Source organism: Octopus sinensis, linkage group LG13 (assembly GCF_006345805.1).
Source record: "Octopus sinensis linkage group LG13, ASM634580v1, whole genome shotgun sequence".
In the NCBI taxonomy this organism is placed as follows: domain Eukaryota; kingdom Metazoa; phylum Mollusca; class Cephalopoda; order Octopoda; family Octopodidae; genus Octopus; species Octopus sinensis.
The window spans coordinates 22,506,646-22,519,145 of record NC_043009.1 but is presented as its reverse complement, the minus strand read 5'-3'; the positions used below and the strand labels follow the sequence as shown (position 1 = coordinate 22,519,145).

The 12,500-nt window shown below is 38.9% G+C and overlaps 1 protein-coding gene across 2 annotated transcripts in view; it reads left to right on the top strand.

Annotated features, from left to right (window-relative positions):
- Positions 1-12,500, top strand: part of LOC115218449 — a 601,809-nt gene that overhangs the window by 418,745 nt on the left and 170,564 nt on the right. Inside the window, exon 1 of one of the 2 annotated variants that reach the window (XM_029788271.2) lies at positions 11,801-12,105. The exons of the other annotated variant lie outside the window; for it this stretch is intronic. The gene's annotated coding sequence lies outside the window, so the exon portion shown is untranslated. Of the gene's footprint in view, positions 1-11,800; positions 12,106-12,500 lie in introns of those variants that run through there. 2 annotated transcript variants of the gene reach the window in all.

Genomic DNA, 12,500 nt, shown 5'->3' with positions numbered 1-12,500 from the left:
CACACAACCGGTTTCTTTCAGTTTTCGTCTACCAAATTCATTGACAAGACTTTGGCTGGCCCGAGGCTATAATAGAAAATACTTGGGCAAGGTGACGCGCAGTGAAATTGAAATCGGAACCATGTAGTTGGGAAGCAAACTTCTTAGCACCCGACTGTATGAATGTTTTTTGCTTTGCCTTTTTTTTTGCCAGTTTATTGATGCAAAGACTATAAAGTTCCCCTTTGCCTTCTAATTCAAATTCATAGTTTTTAGTGCGGTTTGTGTTCCTAGTTTGTTCAGTTGATCTCAGTGTCATGTAGGTGTGTGTTTTTACTTTGCTTCTCATCCTTTCTAGGTCGATAAAATATATGCCAGTTGAGCACTGGGGTCGATGTAATCGATTGTCCCCCGCTTCCCACCAAATTTCAGGCCTTGTGCCTTTAGTAGATAGGATTATGATTATTATTATTGAATGAGAGAGCAGTGCATGCCATCGAAGTGACACTGGGGTAAAATATACAAAGCCAGTATACCCATCATGACTACCCGTTGGATGAGGATACACCAGGCACATGCAAGGTGGCGAGCTGGCAGAACCGTTAGCATGCCGGGCAAAATGCTTAGCAGTATTTCGTCTGCCGCTACGTTCTGAGTTCAAATTCCGCCAAGGTCGACTTTGCCTTTCATCCTTTCGGGGTCGATTAAATAAGTACCAGTTACGCACTGGGGTCGATGTAATCGACTTAATCCCTTTGTCTGTCCTTGTTTGTCCCCTCTGTGTTTAGCCCCTTGAGGGTAGTAAAGAAATAGGTATTTCGCCTGTCGCTACGTTCTGTTCAAATTACGCCGAGGTCGACTTTGCCTTTCATATTTTCGGGGTCAATAAATTAAGTACCAGTGACGCACTGAGGTCGATGTAATCGACGATCATCCTCCCCCGTATTTCGGGCCATGTGCCTACTGTAGAAAGGATCATTATTATTATTGTGGAGGCACATGGCCTGGTGGTTAGAGTATCGAATCTCAGACCGGGCGATGTGTGTGTTTATGAGCGAAACACATAAAGTCCACGCGGCTCCGGCAGAAGGTAATGGCGAACTTCTGCTGACTCTTTCGTCACAACTTTCTCTCACTCTTTCTTCCTGCATCTTGCAACTCACCTGCGACAGACCGGCGTCCCATCTAGGTGGGGAACCTATACGCCAAGGAAACCGAGAAACCGGCCCTATGAGTCAGGCATGGCTTGAGAAGGAACAAACAATCATTATTATTATTATTATTATTATTATTATTATTATTATTATTATTACTAAGGCGGCGAGCTGGCAGATTCATTAGCACGCCGGGCGAAATGCGTAGCCGTATTTCGTCTGCCGTTACGTTCTGAGTTCAAATTCCGCCGAGGTCGACTTTGCCTTTCATCCTTTCGGGGGTCGATAAATTAAGTACCAGTTACGCACTGGGGTCGATGTAATCGACTTAATCCCTTTGTCTGTCCTTGTTTGTCCCTTCTGTGTTTAGCCCCCTGTGGGTAGTAAGGAAATAGGTATTTCGTCCCCGTTTCCAAATACTCAATCTGATTATACTGGCACATGACAGCTTAATGGACAGGGAATTCGGCACACGATCGTAATATGAGGAAAATCATGAATGTAACATCACAATGTTTATTTTTCTTATGAATTTCTAGGTGTGGGCTCTTTATCTTTTACTTGTTTCAGTCATCGGGTTGCAGCCATGCTGGGGCACCGCCTTGAAGGGTTTTAGCCGTACGAATCAACCCCAGTTTTTGTCTTTTAGTCTGGTGCTTATTCTATAATCTCTTTTGCCGAAGCGTTAAGTCAAGAGGACATTAACAAACCAACACCAGTTGTCAAATTTTTGTGGATGGGGTGACAAGAGCGCGCTTTTATATATATATTAGCAGTATCGCCCGGCGTTGCTCGGGTTTGTTTCGACCCGCTGGAATTGGAATTTTTGAAAAGTAAAAATTTTGCATTATGTAGCTTGTTATTCTCTTCAAGTGAACATTTTTCTGGTTGAAATACACCGAAAAGTGGCGACACAGCAGTGAAAAAATCGTAAAAGAATAGGGATTTTCATAGAAAAAAGCACCTTTTTGATGTAAATAATTTTTGGTGTTAACATGGTCCGATTTGAATTTTATCTTCTACGGAAGGAAGAGCAACCCTTCTTCTATCATACTCTCAATTTTGGTCAACTTGCGCCGCAGGGTCTCGGAGGAGATAGTGTTAGTTGGAGGTTACCAAACCTGGCGCACACAGACAACTTCAGCTTTATATATAGAGAGATAACACACACACATTAATACACATACATACACACACACACACATGTATGTATGTATATATGTACATGAACCCAGGACCATGTGTTTGGAACGTAGTTTGTTACCACACATCCACACCTGCCCCTATGTATGTGTGTGTGTGTGCGCGTATGTGTGTATGGGTAGATATATTATGCATGTATATATGTGTATAAATATGTGTACATATTACATGTACATCTATATATATACATCTACACATAAAATACAAAATACAAAGTTATATGTTGATATCGCTAGTGATAACAATACTCAAAATATATAACAGACTGGAATTGTAGGCCCGTCTCTTGCAATTTCGATCAATTGGATCTTGTATAGAAGTGTACGGCTGCAGCGAAATTCATTTTTGGACTTTCTTCTATAGAAGGCATTTTAACAAAAATGCTTCCGTAAAGACGGTGAAAATATTGTCAATTTTCCCAAACAGGGACACAATTCAATTTTTAAACAATAACCAAAGCCCCTTCTCCGAAAGGGGGAGGGTTACGGTTTACAATTATTTAACAAATGCAACACAACAACGTTTCCCTGACGAGGAACCAACAAACGTGATTACAATAGTCAAACAGTAATAATAATAACAACAAACCTTTTTAATTTTTCCCCATTTATGTGAAACCACTTATTCAAGTTCAAGTCATTGATGCAATTTTATACGAATTGCTAATACACACACACACACACACACACACACACACACATAATAAGGGAATACTTTCACTTTAATAGTTTCACACTTGCAAAAAGAAAGTAGGAGAACGTGTGGTGGTAATAGCAGGAGTAAACCACTTGAAATGTGAGAGGCAAATCGTAAAATATTGAGTTTTCTCGAATTTTTGCTTAATTGGGGGTCAAATTGAAAAAAACTTAATATGCCATGACCTAATCGTATCTACTTGGAAAAATCATAGATACATTCCAATTGAAGAAATTATATATTGTAGAATTGTATTAAAAAGAAACATGGGAACAGGCAGAGAAAATCTGCCTTTTATCATAAGAGATACACACACATAGAGAGAGAGAGAGAGGCATAGGAGTGGATGTGTGTGGTAAGTAGCTTGCTTACCAACCACATGGTTCCGGGTTCAGTCCCACCGCGTGGAACCTTGTGCAAGTGTCTTCTACTATAGCCTCGGGCCGACCAAAGCCTTGTGAGTGGATTTGGTAGACGGAAACTGAAAGCCCGTCGTATATATATATATATATATATATACCCGACGGGTTTCTTTCAGTTTTCTTCGGCCCATAGAAGTCACCCAAAGTGCCACGCATTTGGACTGAACCTGGGACTATGTGGTTGGGAAGTACTCCTTTTTATTAAGATATGATATAGAAGAAACTGGTGGTGTTGACGGCGGTGGCGATTTAGGCAGAAACGTTTCTCGACATCGGTGAAATGCGAAGTGATTTTTCCAACAGGAATCGAAACCCGATCATCGATTTCATTCGCATACGAACTTCACACCTCTATTCTCTTTCATCGCCGATTGCTTTATTGACAAGGGAGGTGGGGGAGGTAAGTCGGAGCGCTGCGCGTGTGTTATGTTGTGTGTGGCAATTGTAACATGATTCTGTGAGACTTGGTGTGAAGAGAAGGCGGGGCGACAAATGTGTGGTGGAAATAGCGGGAAATGGTAGTGGGATAAAGTGCAATCTGTGTTTGTATGTATTCTCCCTCCACCTTTCTTTCTGTATCACACTCACACACGCGCGCGCGCACACACACACACAGTATTTCGGGATGGTCACTTTTCTTTTCTTGCCAGAAAACACCGTTTCCAATCAGGAATCTTGCAACAGAAATTCATATATATATATATATATATATATATATAGGGTGCGGTGAATAAACTGTCGTCTAAATTACGCATAAATGAAAATAACACCGATATCTCGTTTTAACAGATATATTTACTAAAATTATATAAAAATATCTTGGAATACTAAAATCACCATTGGCTTCAACTACGGCTTCCAGATTATCTTTGGTGTTACAAAGAATTTTGTTGGTCTCTCGCTCAACTGTGGCCCACACATAATAATCAAGGGGTTGCAGTCTGGGGAGTTAGGTGGCCAGATTTTAGGGGCGATGTGACCGCAGAAAATGTCTGACAGCCATGACTGGGTTCTCCTGCTTGTGTGGCATGGTGCAGAGTTTTGTTGCCAGACATAGGGTCTTCCAGTAGCCACCCACTTGACTACCTCCTCTAGGCACTTTATGTAGGCCTCCGTGTTGAGTCAGAGACCATGCGGGAAAAAGAATGGAGATATAACGTCACCATCACTAGCGATCACTCCAAACACCATAATGTTGACTGGATGTTTGATTTTTATCACTCTGTACATGTTTTGGGGACAATGTGTCCTCAGATTGACACCCAAAAACTCTGAAATGTTCGTATTGGAGTTTCCGGCGCGAATACCAAACAGTACAGCATATCGTTTCCATATTACGTCATGATGCTGTTCGTCTCACAGACAGTGCCCAACTGGCCCTACTATACTGTGTAGTCGACAAAATCAAAAACAATGTGCATGCGCAAAATTTAAGATATAAAATGGTGACATATACCCATTGCACACCTTATATAACATTTTACTGGTTTCAGTCATCGGACTGCGGTCATGCTACAGTCCTGCCTTCATATCGGTCCCTGAATGTATCTTATCGATCTCACAAAAGCACACAGCATAAACATAAATGCACGTGCTCGCTTATAAACATTTATTATTAATTATTATTATTATTTTGCTTCGCGGTGTTTCGTTCGTCTTCACGTTCTGAGTTCAAATGGCGCCGGGGTCGACTTTGCCTTTCATCCTTTGGAGGTAGATAAATTAAGTACCAGTTACGTACTGAGATCGATGTGATCGACTAGTCCTCACTCACAAAATTGCTGGCCTTGTCCCCAAATTCGAAACAATTTCTTTTATTTAGCTGAAAGGTTACATTAAGTGACTCAAGAACCGAAAAAATTTCCGCGTTGCACTTATCAAATTTCTCTTGAGAAAGCACACACACACACAAACGGAAGTGCAACTACTCTTACTTTGAAATCCAACTGAAATTCAGCGTATCTTCAGCTTGCTCGTACCGTCCATTTTTTGGCAGTAATGGACAGACCATGCGACCGGGATCTGAGAGTTTTACCTGGACTTTCAAGTTAATAGATGCTGCTCTTGCGACCTGGAATTGTATTATATTTAATGAATTTGCAATATAATCACCTCTCTACTCCCCAGTGTATAAGATCACTCTTTATTTGGACGTATCAACTGCGTATCTCTCTCTCTCTCTCTCTCTCTCTCTCTTCTCTCTCTATATATATATATATATATATATATATATATATATATATATATATATATATGTGTGTGTAGAGAGAGAGAGAGAGAGAGAGTAATAACGAAAATATTTTGAATTGAAATTTACATATTGCTACATACGTTTCTGCATAACACATGTTTGTGACTATATTCTTCTCACATTCATAGGGTATTATATATGTGTGTGTGTGTATACATATATATCTATATATACATATATGTATACACATACACACATGCATATATGGGTACACGACGTCACCAACAGTAAACAACATGAAATACAAAAACAAATTAGTTAAATACGCAAATAATGAGAGAGAAAAAGGGACAAGAATGACCCTTTATCATTTGTCGGCTGTCTATCTACTCCCCATTTCGAGCAATCAACGACATATATATTTATATAATTTTGTTATTAGGGTTCATAAGAATTGAGACACATCAACTTGTAGGACGCCAGAAATGGTTTGGTACGATTACATAGAGTTCACAGTGAAACTTAGAACATTGAAAACATCGGTGTTGGTAGGATACCGTAGATCGTGACTCGACTTTTCGTCCGATGTCACTCTGTCCAGCATCACTTCGTCCACATCTTTTTCTCCGATGATTTTCTTTGTCCGACAACTTTTTGTCCAATTTTAAATAAAATCTTCAGAAATCAAGGTGAACGTCGTGTGAATTCGCAGAGAACACAGCCTTCATTCCTCACATCTCCAGTATTCTTTCCTTAGTTTTCTATTGCTTGAATGAAAATCGTAGATGTAATTACTTTCAACTGCTTTCCTTTTGCTTTGGTTGATACTATGAACTTTGTCATTTCGAGATGGGGAAATTAAAAATGTGTACACTAAATTTGCTGCACTCTCTATACACAGCACCATACTTAAGAGAGAGAAGGAAAAAGAGAAAGCAAAACTGTTAACAGAGAAGAAAAAAGAACGATGATAACAATTCTATAACGAGGCTCATTATAGATCTGTGAATACATTATCAGAGATATTTCACCTTGTTTTCTAAAGAGTTTATTTAAAATTGGATAAAAAGTCGTTGGACAAAAAAATTCATCGGACAAAAAGACATCGGACGAAAAGACATAGCACCACTGTATATATGCAAGTACCATATCCAATTTAAACCCTAGATCAGGGGTGGGTACTTGGCGCAATGTATGTATAAAAAGTAAACACAAATGACATTTTAAATTTACAACTTCTTCGGTGGAACTTTATTTATTTAAGGCAAGTCATAAAAGATGGCATCATAAAATATAATCAGATATGTCCGGGTCGATGCTTAAAATCTTACCTGTTTAAAATTTTACCTGATGACGGTGGCTTATATATTCCAATGTCGTCTTTTGTAACTGCTTTTAATAAATAAAATTCTACCGAAACAGATGTCGTAAATTTTAAACTCTGTGTTTATAACGTGTGTCTGTGTGTGTGTGTATATATATATATATAGAGAGAGAGAGAGAGAGAGGCTAATATAGTCCCAATTCTCGTTCCTGATCATAAACAAATAACATGTGGTTTTACTACATGTTACGATATTTACGATGAAGCTAAAAATACATTAAAATCGCACAACGTATAATTCCACTTGACATACACGCATCTGTACAGAGGGAAAGCTTAGCCGTCAGTCGCAAGCAAGTTATGAATGACTTGGTGGATTGTACGATCCTTTTGCTAATTGTATCAGTGGCCTCTGTAGTCGCAATGTGATACATACACCTTCTCTCGTCCCTCTTGCCTTTGATGCAATGGCACATCGAGAATGTGAAAGCTAGAGAGAGAGAGGAGGGGTAGAGGGTGCTGCACCAGCGCTGGGGTGGTACTTAATTTCAGCAACGTAAACTGCACGTAAAAGTGTAAAAGGCCAGGTGGTCCGCACATTAAAGTGGCACCTATTAATGTTTGTTTCCATCGTGTTAAATACGAAAACCAATTAACATTAAACTGAATTACTAGGTACTTTGTGGAGGAGTACCTAATTTGTAAACTTTTACAAGATGGGTAACAGTAACTTTGAAGTTTCATCATACTGGCCGTCGTCATTAAGGAATTAAAATGTCCAATGAATTACTGGTTCATCGCCTATTAATTTTTTTAATTAATAGTAATATTCATAAAATAATAGGTTCAAGTATAAATTTTGGTTTATAAATATTCAAATTAAAATTCAGAAAATGGAGATGTAGCATTGGTATAATTGATTAACTGCAAAAATTCAACATATTCTCTTATAGCTGTTTCGATTTTGCCCAAAGAATTAAATTCCGTAATTAAATCTTTGTATTGGGCAAACTCTCATCAGAGGAATAGAAAAGACATACCGTTAGGTTATTAGTTATGTTTCCAAATCATCCAAATCATGTTTGGGGTAAAATCGAAACAGCTGTAAGAGAATATGTTGAATTTTTGCAGTTAATAAATGATATTAATGCTACATCTCCATTTTACTGAATTTTGTTGTTAAGCACTGCTGGTCCCAATGTGCTTCCTTGCATCGTTTTAGCCTTCGAATGATGTCGCCCCGTTGGTTAAGTGGATGTGCCAACATTCCCCTTAAACGAAATGCCAGTCTGCTGCAGGCTGTACCCATTTACAGTTGAGTGAATTGGAACAATGTAAAACGAAATGTTATCCTCGAACACAACTTGCCGCCCGGACCAATAATCGAACCTACGACGTTGTGACCGTAAGCCCAACACCTTAACCGCTGGACCACGCGCTCACACACACAGATGACGACGGCCAGTATGATGAAACTTCAAAGTTACTGTTACCCATCTTGTAAAAGTTTACAAATTAGGTACTCCTCCACAAAGTACCTAGTAATTCAGTTTAATGTTAATTGGTTTTCGTATTTAACACGATGGAAACAAACATTAATAGGTGCCACTTTAATGTGCGGACCACCTGGCCTTTTACACTTTTACGTGCAGTTTACGTTGCTGAAATTAAGTACCACCCCAGCGCTGGTGCAGCACCCTCTACCCTCCTCTCTCTCTCCAGCTTTCACATTCTCGATGTGCCATTGCATCAAAGGCAAGAGGGACGAGAGAAGGTGTATGTATCACATTGCGACTACAGAGGCCACTGATACAATTAGCAAAAGGATCGTACAATCCCAAGTCATTCATAACTTGCTTGCGACTGACGGCTAAGCTTTCCCTCTGTACAGATGCGTGTATGTCAAGTGGAATTATACGTTGTGCGATTTTAATGTATTTTTAGCTTCATCGTAAATATCGTAACATGTAGTAAAACCACATGTTATTTGTTTATGATCAGGAACGAGAAATGGGACTATATATATATATATATATATATATATATATATATTATAACCATTTCACCAGAGGATGGTTAACTCATTTTTCAGGCTACAGAACAAATATAAATATTTAAGCTAATTATAGTATACATAAACTCGGATAAAACTGAATTCGCCTGTTCTAATTTGCATAACCGAAATTCGCCAGGTCAATCTCCTATATCCAGATAGGGCAAAAGAAGACAAAAAAAAAAGGCAGTGTAGTTTGACCATAATATCTTTTCATAGCAGGGCTAAAAATGTGTTTTGTTTACCAAAAAAAGCCTACACACCTGAAAATCCACCTACTATTTATTTCTGTTCACGAAAATAAAATCAAACGAAATAGACACTGTGTAATGAATGCTTCCGTTAATTGACTAATTAATAATACACGTTGCCAACGTTTACAATGTTATGCAAATTAGGGCAGAACCGATTTATTTAGATCTGTCCGAGGTTGTGTACATTATTGCTTATATTTCTAGTTTTCACTCGTTTAGTCATTGGATTGCAGCCATGTTAAGGCACCGCCTTCAAGGTTTTTTTTGTCTTTTTTGTCGAACGAATCATCTATATTGCTTAGTTCTCTTTTTCTTTTTAGCCTGGTACTTATTTTATTGGTTCTTAAGCCGAACAGCTAAGTAACGACGAGTAAAGAAATCACTATCTAACATTAGTTGGAGATATGCACGCACACACACACACATATACACACAATTGTTGAAAGATTTTTCGAAGCATGAAACGAATGGTAGCCTTATTAACAAAGAACATTTATGCACCAATGCATAAATGTTCTTTATGCATTGGTGCATAAATGCTCTTTATTGTGCGTTATGTACTCACACACACATAACAAGCTTCTTTCAGTTTCCTTCTTCCAAATCCAACCAAAGCCTTTGGTCGGCCTAAGGTACCACACCGTGGGATTGAGCCCGGAACTATGTGGTTGGGAAGCAAACTTCTTACCATGCAGTCACGCTTAATACAGATATAGATAGATACGACGGGCTTTCAAGCAGTTTTCGTCTACCAAATTCACTGACAAGGCTTTGGTCAACCCAGAGCTTTAATAGAAGACACTTGCCCATGGTGCCGCACAGTGGAACTGAACCCAAGACTACATGGTTGGGAATCAAACTTTCTTACCACACAGCCACGCCTGCGCCTATGTTAACTAATTTTTCTCTATGGTTAGAAAAATTGATCAACCGATTTCTGACGAAGTCCAATTCACAACAAAGTAATTAAAAACAAACAAACAAAGCCTTGGAACTTGTCGGATCAATTTTCAAATGTTGATATCGAAAAGAAAAGAAAAAAACGAAAATCGGTAGTGTGGCTTACCCGCTCGGCAACTACTTTTTTAAACAAATAGGTTTTTTTAAAAAAATGTTCTTACTAAAAATACACACTCGTACGTTGACTTTACATTTCTGTGTCTATATATAACCGAAAAACGCTATGCATTACTTGTCTTAATGCACGGACACAGTGGGCAGTTGTCCGAAGTGGGAGGTGGGAGGGGAGATGCCTTGTCTAGAACCCCGTTTACAGTTTATGTATGTTATGAGCCATTTATCAATAAATAAATACTAAGGACCCCTAATGTATTGATCCGCCCAGGAACCTATAAAACTGCTTAGACGGTTCTGTACGTGCACTCATGTTTTACATATATATATATGTGTGTGTGTTTGTGTGTAATATAATTTTTTCTGAAACTTCAGATTTTTAAATATGCAAGACCACTGGTTTTAAATTGATATTAATCAAATTAATATTCAATTTTTCACCCTTATTTTAAATTTATATATTAGGAGTGGCTGTGTGATAAGTAGCTTGTTTACCAACCACATGGTTCCGGGTTCAGTCCCACTGCGTGGCACCTTGGGCAAGTGTCTTCTACTATAGCCACGGGTCGACCAAAGCCTTGTGAGTGGATTTGGTAGACGGAAACTGAAAGAAGCCCGTCGTATATATGTATGTATATATATATATATATATATATATAATATATGTGTGTGTGTGTGTGTGTCTGTGTTTGTCCCTCCGATGCTGGTGTGTTTACGTCGCCGTAACTTAGCGGTTCGGCAAAAGAGACCGATAGAAGACTAAGTCCTGGAGTCGATTTGCTCGACTAAAGGCGATGCTCCAGCATGGCCACAGTCAAACGACTGAAACAAGTAAAAGAAATATATATATATTTATAGTTATATATCTGTGTACATACACACGTAGAGATGTGTAAGGTTATGCTTTCTCTCACTACACGTGTGTTGTTTGTATATGTGTCTATCTTTTTGCGTGTATTTATGATGTAATGTTTCTAAGTATGAAGACGTAACTGTTAGGTGCAAATATATGTGTTTGTGTGTGTATATTTGTATGTCACTGTGTATGTGTATGTATCTATATATGCCTTATGTGTCTTTATACGTTTACTTTTGCGTGCGTTGTGGAATATGTGTGTGTGTGTGTGTATATATATATTATGTATTATTATGCATTAAAGGACGGCGCATGGTGACAGTGCTAGGTGGTGTCAAAGACAGCAAAATAAGTAACCGCCAACAACAACCCTCATCTCGCCCTGCCTCGCCCCTCAACGTGTTCGTTTGTCGAAGCGAAGAATTTTTGGATCCGAAGTTTGCTAAGAGAGAGAGAGCATTAATAGTAATAATCAGTGTAAGAAACTTCAAAAGACATTGTAATGGTTATAGGCGGAGGAGGAGGGGGAGGAAAAGAGTAAAGAAAGTAGAAAGAGGAGGAGCTGTGATAGCGCGTGAGAGATAGAGTGAGACAGAGAGAGTGTGTGTGTTTTGGTGTGTGCGTGCGTGTGTCGGTGTTTTTGTTGTGAAAGGAAGGAGAGTCGGCGGGAGTCAAGCGCAAGAGCCTGCTTGCTCGCTCATTCTCTTTTCTTGTTTTTGCGGGTATTTGACAGACCTTTTAAGTTTATTTTTTTTGGAGGTTCTTTTCTTCTGTTTATACTGTCTTACTACCCGTTACCCGAGTCACTGCAAAAGGATATTTTTTTAAAATACACATCTTGTCTCTTGTCATCTCGAGCTTCCTTCACAACCGATGATCACAAAAGCCATCGATTACATGTATGTTTGATTTTTAAATTTATTTCTTTTTACCCCCTTTACCCGTTGTTGTTATTATTATTAAGGTGGGTAACTGGCAGAATCGTTTGCACGCTGGATGCAATGCTTCGCGGTATTTCCCCTGTCGCTACGTTCTGAGTTCAAATTCCGCCGAGGTCGACTTTGCCTTTCATCCTTTCGGGGTCGATTAAATAAGTACCAGTTGAACACTGGGGTCAACGTTATCGACATATCCAGGCCCCCAAAATGGTTGCCCTTGTGGCAAAATTTGAAACCATTACTGTTGTTATTATTATTATTATGTTGTCTGTTCATACACACACACACGTTTCATGTTTGATATATGTGGGTAAAATAATGTTCTATGTGCATTCGATACATTTTCTTATCTATTT